The sequence below is a fragment of the Haemorhous mexicanus genome, chromosome 1 (assembly GCF_027477595.1).
Source record: "Haemorhous mexicanus isolate bHaeMex1 chromosome 1, bHaeMex1.pri, whole genome shotgun sequence".
In the NCBI taxonomy this organism is placed as follows: Eukaryota; Metazoa; Chordata; class Aves; order Passeriformes; family Fringillidae; genus Haemorhous; species Haemorhous mexicanus.
In genome coordinates, this window is record NC_082341.1 from 63,479,994 (window position 1) to 63,504,911 (window position 24,918).

The following is a 24,918-nucleotide window of genomic DNA, read 5'->3' on the forward strand; positions in this document are numbered from 1 at the left end:
ATGATTCATCAGACATGCTTGGTTCTACCTTCACTTCAGCACACTAGCAGGTACTGTTTGAACCGGCAGGTCTCTGGATTATTCCTATTTCATCCTTTCAGCATTGCTCCAGTGATCCAGCTCACAGCATCAAGTCCTGACAACTTCTCAGAAGCCCTGTCCTTCCCAGGCTCACCCTGAACGGGAGAGGGCAGCTTGCAACAAAGCCATCCATCACTTCTCCCTAACTAGAATCTTGAAAGCAGCCACCTCTCCCAGGCAGGCCCCCCAGCACAGCCTGGAGAATACCATTTGCTCTTGGAGCCAGGCACTATAGAAAAAGGGACACACGCTTGGGACTCACTCTTCCATTTTGGAATCATTAGAGAGGGGCAGGAAAGAAAAAAAGAAAAAGAAAAGAGGTAGCACAATAAAGAGGTAACTAAATACCTGTGCAAATGATTCCTGGAACTCAACACATTTATTTAAAAATGAGCACAATTTTGCAGCTCACACCGAGTAAACTCGGGCTCATGGAATTTGCAGAGCAGGTTGATGTCTGTGGGGGCATTGCAAACTCATTCACTCAAAATAAAGGCTGCCCTACAGAGCACAAAGGGCTTGCCATTCAAAAACCTGCTTGGCAGAAAGTAAACATCAGGCATACTAATCTCAATACTGCAAAATATAATTCTGAGAAGTTCATGCCAAAGTCAGTATAGCTCCCTGCATCAGTCTTCTCAAGGCAAACACACACCACTCAACCATCATCACTGACAGAGAGCTTCCAGCCCTTATAACTAGATAACCAGTGTTTGGGTTTGGGGTGCAGTGTGCAGTAAACAGACCCCTGCATCTCCTACAGGAAATCAACATCACTGGTACTGCAAAACAGAAATCAACCAGCACTCTCTTTTTCTTTCCTAATTTGTTATAGCTATTCCCCAAGGCCTCCATGGGCAAAAAAACTGATTGCTCTTTCTTTCCTGCTGTTTAGGGTTTGGAGAGATGATGCCTATTTTTCCTAAACTGACACACACAATTAACAAGAGAGTCTCAAAAGATCCCCTGTGTTGCATCTTGGAAACCACAGTTTCCATTTATAGCCAAGCAAAGTATAATTTTCATAATGCAGTGGAAACACCCAAGAACAGGATTTCAGTTTTGCCTTCCATTTCTCTTTACACTTCTACAAGCCTCTGGTGACTGAGATCAGTTTCTAACTGTGCAGACAGAGTTTCTTCTGCCACCTTTTGAAGAGAGTGCCAGCAGGCAGTGGCCCATGCCCTGTCAATGCTGTTCAATAATTTAACACGGCTAATACAAGATCAATCTGATTCCACATTCTTTTTAAAAGGTACTGCTTAATTTTTGCATAGATGCACCAACCTGTTAGACATATCTACTGAAGCCTAAACATTATAAATTTAAATCCCCAGTGCCTGAAACTCAAGTTCACTGAACTTACAAGACAATTTGCACACATTATAATCAGCTGTACCATCTCTACAGGAGAAAAACACTTCTAGCAACAGCAATTTAACTAGCTCATGCCTGCTTTGCTCACAGGGCTCAGTTGTTCCCTATACAACCGGGATGAGTTCTTTGGCAAGGTTTATATTTCAGTTCTGGGTTATGCAAGAAGAACTAATGACTCCTTTAGCCACACCATTCCTCTGAAACCAGTTCAGAAGAGCTCTGATCTTCCTGTTACCTTTTTGATCCTAAGTGATTTTCATACCACTTCTTCCAAAAGTTTAACATCTTAATTGCAATTTAAATGTCTTTAATCAAAACACTGCCCAGAACAGAGATAGCCAGGGTATTCTATCCTTTATTACCGATTTAACTATCTCCTTTGTACCTCTCTGAAGCAGCTCTAGTGGTTGAGGTCCAAATATAACCAAACTAAAAGGAAAACTAAAAATTACACTTTTGAACAGAGTAGAACACACAATCTGACTTTTACCTTTTTTTTTCCCCCCCAGGAATCAATAGAAAACACTGCAACTATCAGATATCACCTGGGTCTGTGTGCAATTTACAAGCCATACACTGAAAGCTGACACAAAAAAACTTCCAATATCTCTAATATGCATGGGACTGCTCCCTGTTCCTAATGCCTCTCCTCTCAGCTGCTACATCACAGTTCCCATTAATCCCTGAACTCTTCCCTGTCTGTCGAGCTCGTATCCAGGCACGGTGACAGCAGCCTCCATCTTAGTATGCTGTAGCTATGCATCTTGCTCAGCTAACAAAGAAATAATGTATTTTTATTGACTTTGGCATAGTTTTAGGACAACACCACTAGCTCTTTCCAAATGCACTTGAAGCATCTAGTTACTTTCCTTCTCCATCCTCAGGATGTTTTAGCTAGATGAAAAATTTAGGTGGATATCATCAGGAGAATTATTTTACTTTTTTTTTCTGTGAAACTCTCAGAAGCCAAAAATATATGTCTGTCAGAGAATTAACTTAAAAAAAAAAGTAGCAGAAAACATGCAAAACACCACACACCAATTTTCTGCTATGAATTCTTGTCAAAATATTAATGATTCAACAATAAGATGATTTGTTTAAAATCCTTTGTTCCACCAATGTCTTTAAGTAGTAAAAAATATTCCTTTTTATTTAGTTATACTAGATACAAAAAACAGAAATCATTTTTAGCCAAGGATAAGGACAGACTACCTCTACTCAGCAGATTTGTGTACTTGCTGTCCAGCTCCCAGAGGAATGAGCCCTTCCAGCTCATCTTTGACCCACACTGTCAGCTGAGACAGCTCCAGAAGGGCTATGGCTTTTCAGCTTTATTCTGATGAGTGTTTCTTTGACCTCTGAAGAAATGTTATCAGCATCTTCAGTGACCACAGCACTTAAGTTATGGGTGAAATTGAATAAAAAGCAACAAAACATGAATGTGGGGCGAGAGGATGACATGGCACACCTAGTATTCCCTTTACAGAGACAGCCGTGAGTCCCACCAGTAACAAACAAAATTTTGTGGCAACAACAGATTATTTTAATCGACAATATAATTCTTTGTAGCAGTCCAAAAGGAAACACAGAATGTTAATAATTATCATTGTTATGAAATGCATACGGAATACGTCAACGACAAAAAAATTAAAGTTGTATCCCTGCATAAACCTCATTTCTTCTTCTGCAAGATCCTTGCTGATAAGGTAATGCAAGCAGGAAACAATTGCCTTTTACTGCTACAACAGCAGAGGGGCATTGGAAGAACAGGCTCATAGCAGGTTCAAATCAAACAAAATTAGATTTCTTCACATGAAGTCCATTGTGGAATTCAGCACCGCTGGGCACAGTGAATACTACCAGACCTGATTGGTTCTAAAAGTGATGGGAATAAAAATCCTGAGATTATTAAAAACTACAAAGACACTTTCACTCAGGCAAGCTCAAGACTCACAAGCCATAAATCACTGGAAAATGTGAAAGCACTAATACAAACTCTTCCTGTTCCCACACTCCTCCTGAAGTGCCCAGAACAGCTCAGAGAGGATCTTTACCATAACAGTCTTGAATCAAACCACTTATACCCACTACAATAAAGCCTCTGAGCTACCAATTACATAGTCCTTTTTTTTGTGCATACATTGTTTTTGTGGTGCATTTGAATGCACCACAAAAAAAATTCTAGTGTATTTGTTGTAACTTTTTCTATCCAAGAGAAAAATCTTTGACTAAGTATCATTATTCCTGCCTCTACTTCTCCCTCCTCCTTACCAATACTGCAAATTCTTTCCTTTTATAGGTGGGCAAAATATAATTTTCATATTCATATCTTCAGATTAGCTGTAGTTACAAATAACAAGGAAAAAATTATAGTCAAGCAGAAAATGCAGTGCCAAGCCAATGTAGATGTTCACTGAAACTCTCCCTCACAAAGGACAGGGAAAGATAGCAAGAAATTGATAGCTTGCTTCTCCCACATACTAAATTTGTGGATTTCATTCACAGCAAACAAGACACCTTCAAGGACTCCAATTTCAACAGTGATATTACAAAAGGAAAGGAATGAGAGGGGACACCAAAAATATCTAACCAAAACATAAAAACAAGCAAAAAAAAAAACCCAACCAGACAATCACACACACACACCAACTAAACAACAAAACCCAAAAATCAAAACCTAGCACACACAACATTCAGAAATCTTGATCATAGAGCACACAAGTTGAAACCAGTTTTAATCATTATACCAGGAGTTTTTGTTTCAGTTTGGGTACCTAAGTACCCAAAGCTCCTGGTATAATGATTAAGTAGCTTCCACATAAAAGTGATAGACAGTCCTCCCCTGTGTATTACCTCTTAGAGCAAAATTATCAGAACTGATGGGGAAAAAAAAAAAATCTAATTCCCACCACACAGGCAAAAAATAAAAATCTCAGAGAGGGATGTAAAATTCTCAGCTCAGATACTCTACAGAGACAGAGCCCCACATGATATTCCCATTCCAATTGGTACAACTGGTGCAGAGGGAAGCAGGATCCTTCCTGGGACTTCAGTGCCCTGCATTTCAGAAGCATCTCTCAGTCCAGAGAACAAAAGGATCCAGCTAGAGAAGCCATATAGGAAAGCCCTAGGCGATGCTGAAAACAGTCAAACGTTTTTACCCCTGCCACAATGCACCCATGGAGAGGATGCCTGTTTTTCACAGCCATGGAGAAACAGCTACATCCACTGGAATCCAGCCAGGGATAGGTGCCATCAGTTGAATCACAACTTTACCACAAGGATCCTGATCCCATGCACTGATGTGCCCACTTTTAACCATTTCCTAGTATGACATCCTCCCTCTACTGTGGTAATACTTCACTCCTCCAGTGTGCAGCCCAAGTCCCATCACAGAGAGACTCCAAGCCAAAGCTTCCCCCGCCACCATCCACTTTTCAAGCTGAAAAATTTCACACTCAAAAATATTAAAATACACTGGGTTAGATTTATTACATCTAGTCCTGGACCAGATAACCTCAAGCAGCTAATCACACAACCTGCAGTATCACAGCACTCATCAGGGGTATTGCCAGATACTGAGATCATCTTATGATGGGGTTACCTGGGATTATCCCCATCAGAGTTCTTAGGAAAATGAGATACGCTGACCAACTCTCAATTGGATTAAACTGCTGTGGAGGGGTCTGTTTTTCAAACTGAATTAAAAAAAAAAAAAAGACACCAAATTAAAAAAAAAATTAAAAATACAATTTCATCCCCCCAGTGCTTCTCCAAACCAAGAACAGAGCAAGAATCTGCTCCCCCTGCCCCTTTTCAATCAGAGGCATGGTGTGAAAGATAATGTAAAATACTAAAACAGGTAGCACAGAAGAACTGTTTTATGTGCATGACAGGCTGGTCCTACTATCCAGCCCTCAAAGGTCAATATGCAAATTTTAAGAATTCTTTGAAAACCTTGGGCACTCACCCAGATGTGTGAATTTACTGGAACAAATCCCAGGCATTAAGATTGAGTGCTCATAAATCAGTACTTGCTTACTCACTGCAGTTTCTAATGACAGTTACAGGCATTAAAACATCTTGGAATTCTAATCCCTAGAGATTACAGGCAATGGTTAAACTTGGATCAAATCAGCCACAAATCACTAATGACCTGGGAAGTGGAAAGTGCACAGACACTCCCTAAACCTTTGGACAGAAACCAGGAAACTGCACCTAACACACAAATAAGTGGTTACACTCCACAGAACCCCAGGCCTAATATTCCACTATTATTTTTGGAATACCAGGTTCTTTGTTTAGCTTTTAAATGAGAAATGGGCACACAATTAATATGAGAGAAAGGCTTAGTAAAGCAGAAACACACTACCTCTGCAGTAAATTAAGTGACATAGCATAAGCTAATTGCAGACAAAATCTAGTGACCAAGAAAGGTATTTTCCTACCTTCTACATAGAGCTCTCTGCACAGGATTCTTTTACCAAAATAATCCAAATCCTACCTCATATGCATAGGAAGTTATGTAAGTGCCCAATGTCAACTGCTGAAATGATTCTGTACCTCCCAGGAGATGCTCCAGTATGGTAAAATCCAGGTGCAAATGAGCAGAAACAGAGCTAGAGACAGTATGACAGAAAACCAGCTGGAAGGCAGCACACCTGAGACATACAGCTGAGAACCCAAAACCACAGAACCACATGTTCTCTTCAAATACGAAAATCACTTATCTGATCTGACTACAACACTGACACCTCTACAATACATTTACTACATGCATTCAATGTAAACCAAAACAATCCCATTTTTTCTCCTAAACAACAAAACAACTCAAAAATCTAGAGAATACTATGATTTCCTGAGCTAAGCAGCCACTTCACAATGAGAACTTCTCATAACCCTTCAGAAAAGCAGCACAAGTGTAATGAAGCAAGCATGGAAAAGACTGGCAATATCCTCAATAGCTAAAGCCAAATGAGCAATAATTGAAAACTAAGAGAACTCCATACTCAGCCTCCGGTTGCCTTTCTAGCAATAAAATCTTACCAATGAAATTATTTTTAGGGGGCTCAGAGGTGCCAAAGAATTTTTACTACATCTAAGCACTCCCCAGTGATCAGAAGCAAGAGAAAACAAGAGCACATGTATTGCTACAAGCTTTTGGGATAACATGAAAATCAAAGTAAAGGAGATCCTTGTAGCTTCACTTGTTCTTTAAGCAAGTAACCTACACTGCTGGATTTGCAGCTAGCAAACAGCCACTCACTGTATTAAAAGAATGGCTGTCAGGAGCAGCTTTAGGACATGAAATTTTCCTTCGGTGGAAATCAAATTCTCTTTTTCCCCTGCATTTTCCTTTCTTATCTCCATTCCCATCAAACAAGAAAAAAATATGACAGAAGGTCTTATAGCGCGCTAGAAAATCTATGTGCAAATGGAAGAAACCTAGGCAATTGACAGAAATCCCCAGAAATGTAAGTGCCACTGAAAGAACTTTCCAAAGCTCAATACCTAAAGAACCCTAGGGAAAATGTAAAAAAAAAAAAAAAAAAAAAAAAAAAAAAAAAATCAAAGGTAAACAAACAAATTTCTTTTTGAGTTCCCCTGCCCCAACTCACTGCAGTGCATGCACACAGAAATATACACACAAGTGTGCTCCCTTTTGCTTGAGTTTCCACTTTCTTTTAGTGGTTTAATATATGCCCTAAAACCTACATATTTGGGAAATAGTGTTTAATGTAACCCAAGTTTTTCTAAAAATTCATCTTCTCTTAATTGTAATGTATAGAATTATTGTATTTGTCCTATATATTGGCACTTAAATTTTGAGATTTGAAGCACGTAACAAACGTAAAACAAAGACAAACCTCCAAACTCCACTGATGAAAGGCATTCAACCAGAGCAAGCCAGTCACCTGGTGAAGTTTAAGGGTAAGAAAATATTACCAAAAAAAAAAAAAAAAAAAAAAACCAAAGAAAATAAACCAAGAAGCTTTTATTTCTCCCTTTTTTAACATGCCTATATTTTTCCATATGTTATGTGACATAATCTGTAATATATTATACACTTCGAAAATTCAGGAACATAAGAATCACAGCTATTTTATTTTATTATAGGAGAACATAACTGATCCTCCCACTTTCAAGAAGATTCAGATGTAAAAATGTGACATTAAACCAGCTAGCAGAAGTTGCACTAAATTTCTTCAAAACCAGCAAAGATTCCTTTCAGCCTGACACATCTTGCTGACCTGGACCTGACAGACAGCAGTAATTTAGGAAAGTGCAGGTGTTTATTTGCACATCTTGTGTCTATTTTATAGCCCCCAAAACACACAATGCTTCCTATTATACCACAGAGAAGCTGCTCTGACAGCAGGCTGGTGAATCTGAGACACAGCATTATCCAAAGTGGTAGTAATAACCACCTCTAGTGTAGTTTTTGCTACACCAGTAGGATGACAGACTTCCACAGAGGCATAGTTAAGTCATTTCCTGCATCCACAAAAATTGGCCAGATACCTTAATTTTCCTCAGACCTGTTCCAGTAATTAATATTTTAAAACAAGGAGTAGAAGATATCAAGGTTATTGCACTCCTGCTCCAGTTTTAATATACCTTTCTGCACACTTCCAAAGATGCACACAATTTAAAAAAAAAAATCAACATATTAAATACAATCCATATTCACAGGAATTTGCATATGGATTTCTAGTTAAAGTTGTTATTATTAATAAGCACAGTAAGATTACCAGCATGTGCATTACTACTCTGCATGCATTAAAGATGCATCTTTGTCTGCCTTTTTCTTCTGCTTATCTACCCTGTTTAGAATGTTAAACTTCTGTGCTATGTAAATGAAAATATTTAATTATGCAAAGCAAAGTGGAAAGGTTTACATTATTATAATTGAGTTAAATTCTTTCTGCTTTAAGCTCAACTACTGAGAACATAGCTGAGCATCTGTTAAGAATTTCAAAGTCTTAAACTGCTGCTTTATAAATTTTAAGAGCTACATGTGAACAATTTGAAGCCTTTTGATGTTAATAAAATCACTGTAACATATTCAGTTTTCATGGTTAAAATTAAAGGAAGTCTGAAAGATTAATGCAAATCCAAGGTGAGAAGCAAATTCAGAAAGAAGTCGCTTGTTTGCTGCAATTTTTCAAGTCTCATGGTAACCAGAATTTGTAATTGCAAACAAATGAACGAACAAATGGCTAAGGAAGCTGAAATAGAACTGTCTCAGGAAAACATCACCTTAAGAGCAACCTGTTCATAGAAAGAGGTCTCCTTTAGCAAGAGAAAACCTAATGTTCATAGTTGCATACATAACAGTGATGAACTCATTAAAAACTCAGGCTGACACACTGAAAACTGTAGTCACTTCAAAGGGATGCTTGTCCTATGTCTTCAACTAACTATGCTGGGACACTCAGCAAATATACCAGTGTGAAGAGCTGAAAAGAAGATGGAAAAGAACTGTATATTTTTATTAACAGAATTTCACTGAATCCTCACACTATGAATCATCACCAGATTGGCCTTCTACTGGGGTACAGAAGTACAAGCAGTCCGAAGGAGCTCAAACACAAAGAATTTGAAAGGAGGCAGAAGAAGAATACTCCTCTTCTGCCAGCTCCACCAGCTGCAAAGCTGCCATTTCTCAGATCTGAAACACTGAATTTAGCAGGATAGTTAAAAATATGAAAGAAAAACTCTAATTTATTTTGATGTTCAGACTGTGAACATGCCAGCTGTTTACATTGGTAAATAGGGGTAACCCTCTTTTCTGTGATCAGCCTCACCATGACTACCTGGCCACAAAGCTAGAGTAATCTGCTGCACAGGGAAACGAATGCAGCTTGCAAGAAAATACATCTGGAGAATTTTGGTTCACTAATTTGGAGTTGCACTCCAAAGTTTCAGACATTCCCTGCCACATACTGGAGTGACTGGCCTTGCTCCTGTACCATGGAAGTGCTTACAACATTTAGCAATGGGAGAAGGTTTAAACTTTTTTACATTAATGCTTTGGATGCAAAACTCTTGACTGTGCCTTCCTGTGCTGTTCAAGTGAAACTCCACCAACCTCCAAGATCCAGCACCTCCTCCTCACCCAGGCTTCCTCAGGCAGAGGAAGCAACAGCATCCTCAAACGCTTACTCAATTGCTGGTTGCCATCCAGATGCTGATGGTTTAAACATACAAAGAAATGTGGGCAGCAGATTTTGGCTAGTGGTTTGATCAACTACTCTGCCTTGCCCACACCATAGCCTGGAATACCTGTACCAGCTGAGCAGGATGATAGGACTCAGTGCAGGCTCACTGCTATGATGGCAGCATCACAGCATCACCTCCTCTGAGCAGCTGGGGGATTATTTTGAAATCAAGTATTACAGAGTCACAATAACCACTCCACAATCACAACTGAAATTTGCTTTCCACTACAGGCCCAGCTCTAATGCTTCTCTCAGGGCAGAAATGGATGAAACTACTTAGCTAATTACAAGCCTGCATACTTAGCTGCATTGTTAATATCTAATTACTTGGGCTCTAAATACAAGCAGATTTGAGCTTTTTACCACTGCTTATGTATGCTTTCATTGGGTAACCCAACACTGGTCAGTTGTGGGGTTTTTAAGATCAAATCACTATAAAAGTATCCAAACCCCAGCCCAGCTCGAGCCAGCATTTCTGCTGAGTTTCTCACTTGGCACAGGCTACACTTTATACTGACTGCATAATTTGAAGGCTCTGCCTCACTTGCTTATCCCCCACACAGCCTCCCAAGGAAAAACCTCACACCACTGAAGGCATTAAAATGCATTAAGCTAGATAACTGCAAAATGTCATGAGCCCTTACTGACTCCACAGTTTAAGTGTGGGTTTTAATAGAGGTAATATTTCTTCATTGCTAGCCAGTGCAAGATTTGTTACCTACACAATGACTCAACTATGACATCTTTTATGAGTGATATGTTAAACTAATTAACATTAACCTAGCAGAAGAATCAAGCATAAATTACAAGCCATTTCAGTTAAAGATACAGAGGACTTCTTTACTGATAATTTTCCACAAACAAAAGATGCTGGCCCTTGAAGTATGAGACTTTTAAAATTAACTGGTTCAGAATTATTATGCTGCTTCTTCTCAAAATAAAATTTGTACTTATTTCAACATAAAAGAACAAGGCATGGCAGACAGCATAGCAATTCTAAATCCAAGAACTGAAGAGCCAAGACAAAACAAGAACCTTACAAAAACTATAAGATGCATTAAATACTCAATTATATTTAATGAATTGTTTGTTCCCCTTCAGTCAGTAATTCCTATAGATTTTGACAGCTCTTATATACAGCAAGTATGGCCCTATACCCAAATGCAGACATCAACTGGTTTTGGCAATATTCTTCTGAGTTCATGTTGCTCATACTTTAACACTTATTTTTACAATAGGTATACTAGCAAAAAATTCACCAAAAATACATATGTTGTCCAACAGATAGACCAATATCCTTCCAATGAGAGCACCCTGGCTCTCTTTAGAGACACACTAAGTGATTGTAACTCCCTCAGAAGTTAGCTACTATCAAGTATCTCTCTGGCAAGTGGTTATTATATTACATTCAACACCCACCTCTCCACAGAGATTCTCCTTTTGTTTTTCATAGAAGAAATTGATCTTACCTAAACAGAGCTAGAGATACCCTGTCTGACTTACTGTGTTTTGTGGTGATGGCAGAACATGATCCATAGCAAGTTTTTGCCAAGAAGTTAATCCAAGCACTGACCTGTAATAACCAGATCTCCTTCATCCCTCTCTTCAGCCTGAGAGCATTCAGAAAAAAAATTAAGACTAAAGACACCCTGCACCTCTTACACAAATCATGGACATAAACCACTGCACAGGGTAGAAAACCACATGGGATGTGTTAGATGCAAAATGGGTCCTGGCAGCTCCTGGGGTGTTTGCACAGCACTGTTCACACTAAGCAACCAGAAGCCTTAAATATACACTGCTTCAATCCAGCACTTGGATACACCATTTCTGATACAGCAGAGCAGCAAACCAGAGAGCTCCCCTCCACTTTGTTTTTAGAGACAATCTACCAGATTACAGCAAGTGTGCAAATCCTTATTTTTAATAATGACATTTTTCAGCATCTACAATATTCTCCCTTACAAAGTCATCAGTCAGCCCAACAATGTTTCGCAGGATTGCACTAACACTATAAGAAAATCTCAAGATGTATAACCCTGAACAACAATCTCAACAAAAGAAACAATTCTTATTCTGCTCTTTACTGTCTTATTCTCTCTGATCTGTCATACCTTAACTTACTGCCTTTTGCTACAGAGTTCAGGGGAAAAAAACCTGTTTCAACTGGAACACACAATCCAAGGTCAAAGTGACAGATTGATTTCTTTGCATTTGCAAATGCAAAGAAATCAATCTGGAAATGGTTCTGGTCTTCCTTCACAAAGATCCTTTCATTTGTGTCAAATATAGGTCCACTAATACACCTACCCTGCATGAAGCCCACAAGTAGCATTCCATCCATGGTTTTGATTGCACTCAAAACAATTGCTACGGAAGATGTTAAAAAGAAAATTAAAAATAGTCACCTCTAGCCATTTAAAGTATTACACTGTATATAATTTAAAGCAATGAATTCCACAAAAACCAACGCACATAGTGGGAGTATACATATATACACATTGTACATGCTCACACCAAAAATTAATCTATATTGATTACTAGTGGAAGAAACTAATTTTTTTAAGTGCTTGTCAAGAGTACATTTCAGCTCTGCCTTGTTGCTCTTCAGTGGTGCCTTTTGGAAGGTGAAGGGGAGGAGTGAGCAGTATGCCTGAAAGTGTTTTACAGCTGATTACAGCGAATTCTTTCTGCAGACACTTTTCCATTATATGTTTTTTAACTCATCAGAATATGCACACAGGATGGACGTATTTTAATAAACAAACTGTTAAATTGGAATTGGACACGTTTCATTTTGAGTACCCAAAAATCCAAACCAAAGAGGGAAGACAGCATTGAAGTCCACCAACAGCAGACAACAAGAAGCAAGGTCTTAGAAAGAACAAGACACTGCTCCAAACAGAGAGGAAAAAAATTATTTTTCTCCTTCATGAATCTGCCTCAAGCATACCTTTGGTTCTGGACTAAATGCACTTAAGTTTATATTCAAAATATATATATGTAATGTATGTGCATACACATGGAGGTACTCTGGTGTCTGTTTTGCTTTTCCAAAAACTCTAGCCATCAGTATCGCCACTGAAGTCAACAGCAGCTATTATTTGGCTCCATGAAAAATTGACCTGGATGACTGGATTTAGACACAACAGCACAAAATTTGTGGCTAAATAAGAAGAAAATGTACTCTGGATAAACCAAATTGGCCGATGAAAATATTTCAGGTATTACTTTTGAGCTACTACACACAACAATGAAAACAAGGAAGGTGCTAATTAAGAGTTTTATTAAATAAGGCATATAAAATAAACCAGTATCAAATTAATCTTCCATCTAGATGCATTACGTGGTCCAAGATGAATCTCAGTGGACATTAAGTAAATTGTTCACTTGTTTCTTTGGGATAAGAGAGCAATTTCTCTTATAGCTGCCTTTAAAACTTCCTTTTCAATCCTATTACTAGGTGAAGTGCTGTCAGGAACACACACCAGGCTATAGACCCCTTCCTACACTGCCCAAGCACTGGAATTCCTGCAGGGGATATATATCAAACACTGCCATGATCTCAGAGACATATTTTAACTGCATGAAAAAGGAAAGCTGTAAAGCCATATAATGCATAGACTTAATGCTATAAAAAAAAATGTAGACAAATCCTGAAGCTGAGTGGCAAGTGTGATAAAGAACAAGATTTTGGGTTTAGAATTACATTTCTTTCATTCCTTCTTCTTCAAGTGCAACTTCAATTAAAAAAAAAAAAAAAAAAAAAAAACCCAAGCACCAAAGCACCAAACCCATGAAGTTATGAACCTGAACCACACTTCTTTCCAGTGTCTGATTTTCAGTGAGGAGCCATGCCTATATAAGATTCACAAGTCCAGTCCAGGAGCTTGAATGAATAAAACTACTGGCTACATGGTATCATAAAACTTTGAATATGGTAAAATTAAGCCCCAGAGATAGCACTCTTTTCATCATCTATCTTATCCATCTTTTTTAACATGAGGCAAAGCAACTTTTGTAATGGCAAGAGAGCATCTCTTTCAACACTTGAGGCCCAAAGCCTTGAAACAACAGCCTCTCTCTAAGGAATAATTGAGTTCATGTTCACATACACCCCAATGAAGAAAGCCCAGTGAAAGCCACAGGTCAGATCCAGACCCAGCAGAGTTGAATCCACTTTGCACCAAAGCCCAGAAGAAAAGCAACAATTGACAGATTGTTGATGAACCTGCACAATTATACAAAGTAGCTTCCAGGCCAAAGTTAATACCTGGCATGGCAGCACACCAGCCTGCATCAAAAGCATCAAGTTGCTTAAAAACACCTCAGTGATCGCTGCATAATCCAGGGCATCTTCCTATATACTCTGGAGCCACCACAAATTTCAATTATTTCAGAGGATAGGCACAGATCAATACTGGTACCAATCAAACCCCAATTTTCAAATTCTAAAAGGTAACTAAATGGCAGCCGCACAAAGTTTCGCCCCTGAGAAAATCTGGAAACAACACGTGGAACTCCGGAAACACTTAGCTAAATTAACTGTTGCCTTGAACAGTGTTGCAAACAGAAACAAAAGATAGTAAGTTGCATCCTCAATTGAAGGTTGCCGGGATTCAGGGAGTAATTTAACACAAAATGTGCAAAGCGAAAGTTAACTTTGTTTCCTTTCATAGCATTAACCGTCACAATTTTATCACACACCAAAAAGAAGCCAACTACTGATGTCTGAGATATTTATTACTTATGCCACAGCCATTTAAAGATTTCACTCCATTTTTCTATTAGAAATGCTCTGATAGCACAGGAGTCCTGACACATAAATTATGACAAACAGCTTCTCATCCATTCCCACAAAATCCACGTCTCTTTCCTCTTCCCATCCATCATTAGCAACTAGCCCTTGTTTTCAAAATGTCTCACCACTTCCTTTCCTCACCAATCATCACTGGCTCACAACCAAGCCAGACTCCATCCTTATCAGCCCTGAATACCCACTCCCACTGCTCACCTATTAATTTTATGGCAATCACATGCCTCCTCCTTCCATAGCCAGCTGCCTCCCAGGCCTTCAAGAAATTCCATGCAAACATTAATGATTCTACTTCAGCGCTCTCTCTTATCTCTGACATGGAAGTAATGCTGGCATCCAGAGCAACATCTCACTCATCAGCCATTTTCCAAAACAAAACAAAAAACAAACCAAACAAAAAACACAAAAACAAAACAAACAAAAAACCCACCAAAAAAAAAAAAAACTCCACAAAAACAAACAAAAATAAAAGCACAGAAAAGTGACAGAAAAATTTATACTGGAACCTTTCAGATGTACCAAAATGCAGTTTATTTCATAGAGTTGCAACATTGTTCTTAAATAGAAGGACTGTAGCTTTAGCTTACTAATATAATGAAATTAAATCAGTTGTTTGCAATTTTTAGCAGCAGTAGACACATCCAGATTAGGTAGGAGCTTTTTCTCTTCTTTCTTTGTGCAGAGTCAAACCCAATTTCTTCTCACTAATCCACAATATTCATGGATTTAAATATAGAATCCACACTTGCAGTAGTCTCATAACCTTTTGGGGGAAGTACTGTCCCTGTCCTCGAAGGCCAGAATTAATTTGGTGTTGAAATATTCTAAGTCCCCCTAGCTTATCCATTTCCCCCTACCAAACCCAAACACAGCTATGCATTTCAATCAAGGAAAGGTCAAGATATCAAGCACAATGTGGCCCTACCTCAGGCTTCACAAATAGTTTGTGATAAATTTCATGTTATGACAATGCAAGTAAAAAAAAAAAAAAAAAGAAGAAGAGTAAAAATAGAATCCATTAGTGACTTAGAAAGCTTCTTGCTACATAAAATAAATCCAATCAAGAAACAGAAAACGATTCCAGACACCATATGCCTCTGTCCTGACATTACTGAGAGCACTTTACAGAAAAAGCAGGTCGCATCTTGGAAGGTTTGTTTTCATTTTAAGTCTTCATGCAATTATTTCTCAGTCAAAACTGCAACACACACCCAGATTTCAAGCGGAAGCTCTCTCTTTCCAGCCTTGGTTAACTTCCTTGTACCTCTCATAAGAATTTGCTCTGACAACAAACAAACTGTACTCCAATGGTTATATTGCTTCTGTAAGAATACTGTACCTCAAGTTGCATAATAAGGTGACAAACCAGTGAAAGGATAAAAATAAAAAAAATAAAACAAAATATTAAAAATTATGACTTCTACTATAGTAAGCTATATGATTTCACACACGAAGTTCACCCAGCCTTGAGCAAAATACAAAGGAAAAAAGCCAGACACAATTATCAATAGCATTTTCTATGGAACCAAAGATACAAAGACAGCTCTATTCTGGCAAGGTACCCTGACCTACAGCTTCCATCTTGCTTTCTCAGTGAAGATCATGAAGAGAATATTTACCCACCCAGCCCTCTCATGGTTGCCCAATACCCTTTAGGCTGCCTGGAAGCCCTTTCAGGGACTAACAATCTTAACCCCAAAAGCTTTCCCCCAAAATGTTACCCAAGAATCAAACTGTGCCTCCAAATCCTGAGGAGGACACTGTGGTAAAGCGTCCATAGAAGAAGGCTTCTTTGTCCTCCATTGCCAGAAGCAGGGCCTCCCACAGGAGGGGGGAAAGGCAGCCAGCCGCCAGGAAAGCATCCCTATCTCTATTTTGTATCAGAAACCCCCCAAGAGGGGCACACATGGGTCTACAGAAATTTCCACTTCACTTGGGAATCCGTGCATCCAGAAAAATACTTCAACCAAAGGGAAGGAGCAGTCAAAGAAATCAAGACCTTTTCACATTTTCCTTTCTACCTTCCTAGGTGTTAATGGATAGGAAGTTACTCCATGTGCCATCTCCTCTTTCACCTAAAGATCTGGCAGTAACAAAACCTGCCCTGTTCTCCTCTGCCCATTTTTCACAATGCACAAACCCAACAATACAACTCAGCTGCTCACACACACTACACTGTAAAATTTACACTCTTTGCAGCTTGTTAAATCTCTTCCACACTCAGGTTGGGTTGGCCTGAAAGACCTTCATGCTTACTTTCACCTCAGTTACATAGAGCAAAATATTTTCTCAAAGAACCAAGAACATTGGCTAGAAGACTTACTTAATTGAGAGCACACTTCAAAAGAGGAATCACTGTTTAAACTCTCTGGATTTTGTTTAATTTGTTTTAGGCGCAAATTCTGCTACCAGATTAAAATTCCTGGGTAGGCTTCTGAGGGGGATTTCAGAACTCCCTCCTCCTCAGAATAAACCACACTGCCTCAAAACACCTGCAAGGGTTTCAATCACCTTCCAGGACTGTCACAACCAAAGCAAGCAACTGCCAATTGCATCCAAAGACAAATCACAGAAACAACCTCCTTCCCACACTTCAGGCTCCCATACCCAAAAACCTTCTCTCAAGGAGCAGCTCCTCCCAGCCAGCCCCCTCTAAGAGCATCAAGGCTCCTTCCCACCCCAATTAAGGCAGGTGGTCCCCATCACCCCTCCCAGAGCCCAGGTGCTGCTCCTTCCCTACAGTTCTCAGCCTCCACCCAGCCCCTGCTGCATCTGGTGCCTTTGCTGGGACTGCTCCCAGGAGAAAGGTACAGGAACACTTCAGCCAGAGCCCCCAGAAAGCATTTCCCCATCTCTCTGCAAGCCTCAGAAGGGTCTCATCTCCCACCAGTGCAGCACGCCTCCAGCTGGGAACTACCATGCTGAGCACTTTCTATCTGGCCCTGCTCTTCCTCTCTCTGCAGATCTCATCTCCGAACAGGAGAATGATTCTTTGGATTTTATTGGAAATAACCCAAAGAAATTTGAAGACAGGTTGTAAATTTTAACAGTTTGTCACCAGTTATTAATACTCAAAATGTTCAAAGTACAAACAAATGCAAATATATCTAATGATTTGCCTACTATATCCAGAATCTTCTGGCAATAATGAAAATTCAATCTACACAAACTCTCAGATTAAGCTAAGGAGTAGTTTCTCCTCAGTAATTTTTAGTCCTTAGAGTAACAATTCCCCTCCATTTTCAGTGCTGATGAAATCAATAGCTTTCATGCAGATAAATTAAGTGTACCTCTAACTTCAATTTAGTTTTCCTAAAGAGCAGCAAGTGCCTGAGAAGAAACTCAGATGAAACAAAATCTTCACAGAAACTAAAAAGGATTGCAGTTTTGATTTTCTTTAAATGGACAACAATAATAACTAGGCTTCTTTTCCAAGATGACACTAGATAGCAGCTCTAAATATTTTCATCCACACAATCTATTTATTATTCTCAGTCTTCTCTTTCCACAAACAGCCCAAGACTTTCCATTTCTGAGACTTCAAATTAAAGACTTTCATATGGCTAGCTTCAGTTGTGCAAAGTTCAAAAATAGTACGAATGCAGAATATAAAACCGTAAATCTAAATGTACATTAATTGCATCCAGTACACAACAAAAAGCTTACCCACAATAACCAGGAAAATTAAGAGTAGGTCTTTATTAAAAGACAGTCAGAACCAGGAAATTAGAACTGTATTGCTTCTTGTATCTCTGTTTACTACAGGAAAGGATCACAAGTGATTACTTGTTCAGATTTCTGTTTTGCTCTAAAGTAGGCCAGCCAGCTCAGCACTTTTCTTAAGATTATGAATACTTGTCTGCCCTACATATGGTTTAGGCTGAAACCAATCAGTTGAGCTGAAACATGTAGCAAAACCGACTTTTTTCACATCATTCATTTTCAGCTGTAGCAAAAAAAGTGCACAGAACAGGTATAAAAGGATCAGATTTTAAATACTTTTAAAATTCTCTTTACCATTACCACAGTTCACTGAGGAGCTCACTGTTTCCTCACTCTCGGATTAACTCCTCATCTAGATTCAAGAATAATTTGTTGTTCATTAATAACTCTTTAACCACTTGTTTTCTCTGCTAGTTTCCAGTTCAATTTTATACACTGATTACCTCATTTAGTAGGAAAACTGAGTGCTGAACTGCATCCAGTAGATTTTCATATTACTAGGACATTCAAGATGCAAGCACTCTCCGCAAGAAGCCTTACATCAAAACTTTAAAACATATGAAACAAAATAATTCCTTGAATTTTTAACTGAAATACTTCTGTTTGCTCTTTCTCCCCCACACAAGCCATCCTTGATATTTTTGCTCATTTGGAGAAAAAGAGTTTAAATCATAGAAGGTTGCTATCTTGAGTTCAAAATAGAAAATAGTAATGTCTTCAAACAAACTGGGTTATTGGAAGATCATAACTGCAGAAAGTGCTCTGCTTAAGTTGTTTTTAACTTGCTTTTCTTAAAAGTTAGGTAGTCTCATTTTCTAGAGCTGCTATGCACTCATAGACTCTAAGAAGTCATTACCTTCAAAATATAAGTTAATTATGGAAAAAGAAACCCTTTCATATTTGGGTTTTCCTTTTGCATTTAAGATAAAACATTATCAAACTATTAGTACGACATTTCTGTCAGATTAACACACTCAAAACTCTTGTCAGGTATCAGTAGCAAGGCAAAACAAAACAAAACAAAACAAGCTACAATGCAAGTTTGTTTAAAACAGAGTCAAGTATTTGTATTTAGTATTCCAATGTATGAGGGTTTTTGCACCAGGGGAGAAGCATACCTTTCATCAGCTGCAGAACCTTGGTGTCAGATGGTGATATAATCCAAATGGGTCTCGGCAGCATGTCCCACAATATCCACAAGTTTCAGCATGGGGCTCCTCCGCTTCCCCCAGGAGACCATAAACCATCACTATGAATCCAAACAGCTGAGACGTTAAGCAGCTGTAAGGTCCAGTTTGAATCACGATGCGCAGCCCAAGGAATCCCAAGCTGTATTCCACCATCCAAAGAGCAATGCAATATGGCACCCATCACAGACTGATGTTCTGGCAACCACCCCATTTTCCCAACAATCACGTTGTGACCTGTTCAAAAATGAGGAAGAAGTGTTAGTTCAGCACAGTAACTCTGCCACACGACTCGGGAACTAACCTACAAATATAAAGTTACCTTCTTCTGAATAATTTCCAACACAAATTTCTTCACAGATTTAGACACATCCTAAACTCACAGCCTGGTGATAGCATTTTGTTTTAAAAACATTGTGGGGCTGGAGTGTAAGAGAAGAAGGTTTAAGAAAAAGGCTTTCATATACCTCTACAGATTGCACAGTCTTACCTTCCAGAAAGCACTGAAGTGACAGAGAAAAAGGGTAACAAATAGGCTCTTCAACTGCCCTGGCAGGTATTTAAAAACTAATGAAAACAGTAAGTCAATTTAAAAAAACCCCAAGTAGCAAAAATAAAGCTCATCAACCCTTTTGAGGGAAACATATGCGATCTTCTCTGCCTCCTTAGCCCCATTGCAATGTCCCCCCACACACCTCCACCAGCAGATGCACTGCTTCAGCTGGGACTTAAACTTTGAGCACTACTGATGGCATTTGGCCCCAGAAGAAGCCAAAGTAGCCCAACCCACATCAGTCTACTCAGGTAGTCCCTCTGTGCAATTCCTCCAGAGGTGCAAAAAGCAAGTTTGAATTAGGTTGGGAAGGGGACTATGAGGAATGGAGAGAAAGGTCTGAGTACTCTGCACAGGCGGGAACAATGACGTGAAGAACAGGGTCTCGTCTGCCAAGATGGAGTGGGGGAAAGGGAAAAGAACAAACTTCCACACTAAGGACAATGGAGAGGAACTAGAAGAAGCTTTTAGAGACTGGAAGATGCATGTACACAAAGATGAGAAGAAAGGAGAAAGTGAACATTTATGAACAAGAATTATCACTAGAATCTCTGTCTGCATAACTGGTTAACACGGATGTAGGGCAGTCCACAGAAGAATAAGTTTAGAAGAGAACAAGAAGAAGCTCTATGTTTGCTTCACATCAGGAGAAACGAGCATTTCTAGGCATGGAGGAAAGGAAAGATCCTGGCAAAAAGAGTTTTTCATGAGAAATGCAAGCATAAAGGTAGAAGAGTAGGTGGGAAGAGATTAAGGAGGAGGAGAATGAATAACAATAAAAAGTAAAAAGTAGACTTCAAAAATTCTAAAATGGGTAGATCTAAGGAGAGAGGGGGTCAATTAGGAGGCTGGGACAAGAAAACACAAGAAAGTAGAGAACTAGGATGAAAAAAGACAAAAATAAAAGGTTATTACATAGAAAAAGAAGATGGGGAAATAGTAAGATACTAAATCGATCAAGATAATTAAGAAAAGTACAAAGAGCTTACAAGTAAGTTTTGTGGAGTTGCGATGCTTGCTCTAGAAAGCGTGAACCAAAAGGAATGGAACAAAACCCAAGAGAACTATCGCGTTTCCAAAGGGACGAAGGGAGCTGCACTGAAGCCCAGACGAGGAAGGGCCAGCCTGGACTGACCCTTCCCACTCTCCCTTCTCTACGATCAACGCAGTCGGAACAACAAAGTCTTCCCTCTGGTCCGTCCCTCTTCTCCAAAAATTGTCCCTCGGCACTTCTGCGCACCTTGGCTCCCTGGGATGGTCCCACACCACAACGTGTTACCCTTTGTGGTGGCTCGGGCCCCGCGACCCAAGCTGGCACACGGGAGCACCCACCTTGCCCCTGCTGCGCCCTGCCCTGCCCAGCCCAGTCCCACGGCCTTCGCTAGCCCCCCACTCCCTGGCCAGGGCCGCCAGGACTCCCTGTAATCCCATCAAGTTTTCCCCGTCTTCAGCTTTTCTCTGTCCCAACTCTTAAAAACACAGCCCGATCCAGAAATCCCTCCGAGTCCGCTTCCCTCCCCACCAAAAACAAAAACAAAAAAAAAAAAAAAAAAAAAGGAAAAAAAAAAGTTAAACCACTAAAATAAAACAAAGCCGGCACAAGAAGGAGGCAAGCCCGCCCCCCCGACTAGTGCCCCCCAGCCCGCCTTACGGGAGTTCGGGCGGAATGACCGCCTTACCCTCCCCAAAAATACCTGCATGTGCTCCCAAAAGTACAAAGGAAAGGCTGAGGTGGCCCGCGGACGCCTCGGCTGCGCTCCAATACCCGGGCGCGGATGGCAGGGCGGAGGGGGGAGCGACGAGGGAGCCGGGAAAGAACAATAAACCCCAAGTCCAAACGTACCTTCTCCTTTCTCTAAACTGTGAAACCAGATTTCCTTAGAAGTCTACGGCGGGGCTCTTTGCTTTTAAGCGGCGGGAGAACTCGAAGAAAGTTGAGCAAATCTCTTCCGATAAAGTTGCCGAAGATGAGTTAACCGGGGAGAGGCGAGGAAGAGATGGAGAGTTCATCCGAGTTTCTCCTTTTGTTCAAGTTGCCCGAGCAGACAAAGAGCCGGCAGCGGCGGCAGGTCCCCCGCGCCCCTGCTCCCCCCGCGGTCCGGGCGCCGCCGGGGTCCCGTACTGCCCTCGCCCCCCGCCTCCTCCCACCACCGCAACTTTCCGTCTGCTCCATCCCTCCTCAGCCCCGACCCCAGCTCCGGCGCAAAACTTCCCTCGAACTGAACCTCCCAGAAAAAGAAAACAATTTAATTCAAGGCGGGGGAGTGGGGGCTGGAAAGGGAGAGAACCATCTCTCAAATCATTATTTCCGGTAGATGCACCTCTTTGTTTGGATTCCCCCGACTGTCAGTGAGGACAAGCCTCTGGGGATCTGCTTTCGGACAGTTTGATCTGCCGGAATGAGACGGACAAACGCAGGACATAAAGAAAAGTAACTTTAAAAGAGAGAAAATGGGGGGGAAAAGTAAATAGACAACAATATAAAACTCCGGAGTTGCGAAACGAACCCGTTTTTCATGGACACGGGAAGTACATAAATAAACAGCTGAAGGGGAATTTCGGAAAACTGTTGGTTCTCCTCCCCCTCCCCTTCGCACTTTTCCAGAGAACGTAACAAAAAAAGCCCCCCGAAACCTCCTGTCCGCGGCTCCGCGCCGCCGCCGCCAGCTCCTGGCATCCCTACCTGTTGCGTAAAGCGCAAAGATGGGGCCGACCGCATCCGTCCCAAAGAAACCCAAAGGAAAGGAGGGGACCTCCCGCACCCCACGGCCCCTCCACCTGCCCTCGGGCAGCCTCCCCTGGGACACCCGGCACGGGGGTCGCTGGCAGCCCCGGCGCGCCCCGGCGGAACGAGCGGCCGCCCGCGCCCTGCCCGGCCCCGCTCCGCGGGCGGCCGTCGGGGCGCCCTGGTCCCCGCCGAAAGTTTGGCGGGGCGGAGCCGGACTGCGCCGCGGCCTCGCACCGAGACAAAAGGAGCGCGGAGCAGCGCTGCAACTCACCTTGGAGGGAGAGTGAGGCTGAAGAGGCACCTTCCGCCTCAGCCCTCCTCCTCCTCCTTCCCACACCCCGGCCCTGTGGCGACGGCGGGGCCGTGGGACAGGCTCATGCTGGGGACCTGGGCGCTACCACCCGGCTCAGCCCCTCCAAGGGTCCGCTCCCCGGCGCTGAACAAAGCGGAGGGCAGCGGCCCTGCCGCCCCAGCCCCGCCTGTCCCCGCTGTCCCTAACTTTTTAGTGCCCATCTAGCATCCCGGCGGGCCGGCCCCGCGCTCGGGAAGGACGGGGAAGCGGCGGCGGCGCGCCCGGAGCCGGACCCCCACGTCGGGGCAGCGGGCCCGGGGCTGCCGGCAGGGCGGGAGCGCTACCGGGAGGTGTCGCCGGGTGGGGGGGGCCACGACACGGACCCGCTGCTCATTGTCTGTCCCAGGGTGTGCCTGTGGCAGGGCGGCGTGGAGGGTGCGTGGGCGTCCACAGCACGCGTGGGGGTCTTGTGAATTTGTGCACTCTGTGTGCACAGTGGACGTGGGTGCCAGAGGCTCCAGCCCTCAGGACCTTGCCTGCCAGGCCTGAAATATGTCCCTAGTGCTGTTTGCTTTATTTTCTTTTCTCTTTTTAGTTGGTTTGTTTGGTTTTGTGTTGATTTGTTTGGGTTTTTTGTTTCGTTTTGCCTTTTTTTGCCTTAGAAACAAGTGGAACCTTGGAAAAGTTACTGGGAAATGGTAGTTCATAGCAGCCCACACCCAATATGGTAGGGCTGGTTTTTCAAAGTCAGATACCAGAGGATGATCCTGAGATGCAGGGTTTTTTTTTAGAAGGAAAAAGAGAACGGAAGGGCACACTATTTAGCCTTTGGTTAAGTTGTCCTGTTGGCAACTTCTACAGTCCCTGCTCACCTATGACTCTTCCTATTTCCCTTCAGTTCATGTTCATTTCATGCCAACAGCCCCCAACTTGTCCTCCTTCCAGCTCCTTTCCCCCTCCCCATCTTCCCTATCTTTGAGACTCATTCAAAAATTTTCCTCCTACCCAATGATGTAAGCCTCAAAATTTTGTTCTTCAAAACATTTTGCAAGTCCCCACCCAGGATCAACATTTTTATCATTGTGCCCCAGAGAAACTGCCCCCAGCTCTTCCATTGCTGCCTGTTATTTATGTTGCTCTTGAGCATTGTCTTCCTACGTTCTGCTGGAATGTACATTGCTGTTGGTTTTCATTACAGATTTCTGTGGTGAAATGATAACTAACATAGAGTGTAATGCCTGGCATGAGAAGTGCATCCTTGTAGTCATTCTTTACCACTCACCTTCTTCAGCTCTTATGGATTGAGTGATCTGGAGCAACTATCAAAACACTTTTAAAATCTCCTCCTAAGTTATTTTCTATGCACTGTTTCTCCCTTCCATCCATTTCTGACTTTTCACAGGTTTTTATTCTCTCCATCTACACTATTTCTATGGTTGTTTTCTCTATGTTTCTCTTTCCACCTCTGCACTTTTGTTTCCTTAATCCTTTGGTTTTATGGTGGAAGAGGAATGTTGACTGCACCTTCCCTTACTTCCACCCCTATTTTCTCTGGTTTCCACATACACTCTCTTAGCAGGGCACAGTGAAGTCCAGCAAACACACACTCCTCCGCTGACACATATGTATTTCTTTGCTGTATTTCTTTCCCAGACGATTCCCAAATCCAGCAGAACACAGTCCTGTTGTTTGCTGGTTGTGCATTGTGGCACAACCTGCAAACATCCTACAAAGGGCTACTCTTGGTGGCTTTCTCTGGAAAAACACAAATTGTGCAAGTGGCTCCTTGTGCCATGGGATTTTGGTTTTGACAGACATCAATGACATGTTGCATAAAGAAATAACTTGCTGAGAATTTGTGAAGATGTCGACTTGCCCCATGGTCTGCCCCAGACTCCACTCAGCTGAGTTGGAGTTTATGGGGCAGGTAAATATGATC

General features: G+C 41.4%; 1 long non-coding RNA gene across 1 annotated transcript in view; it reads right to left on the minus strand.

Annotated features, from left to right (window-relative positions):
* LOC132324990 (uncharacterized) overlaps nucleotides 1–22,060 on the minus strand; it is an 80,597-nt gene extending 58,537 nt beyond the window's left edge. Inside the window, exons 1-2 of the long non-coding RNA XR_009485812.1 lie at nucleotides 21,803–22,060; nucleotides 19,338–19,643 (exon numbers count right to left, since the gene is read on the minus strand). This is a non-coding gene — a long non-coding RNA (uncharacterized LOC132324990). The remainder of the gene's footprint in view (nucleotides 1–19,337; nucleotides 19,644–21,802) is intronic.
* Nucleotides 22,061–24,918: the final 2,858 nt, after the last annotated feature.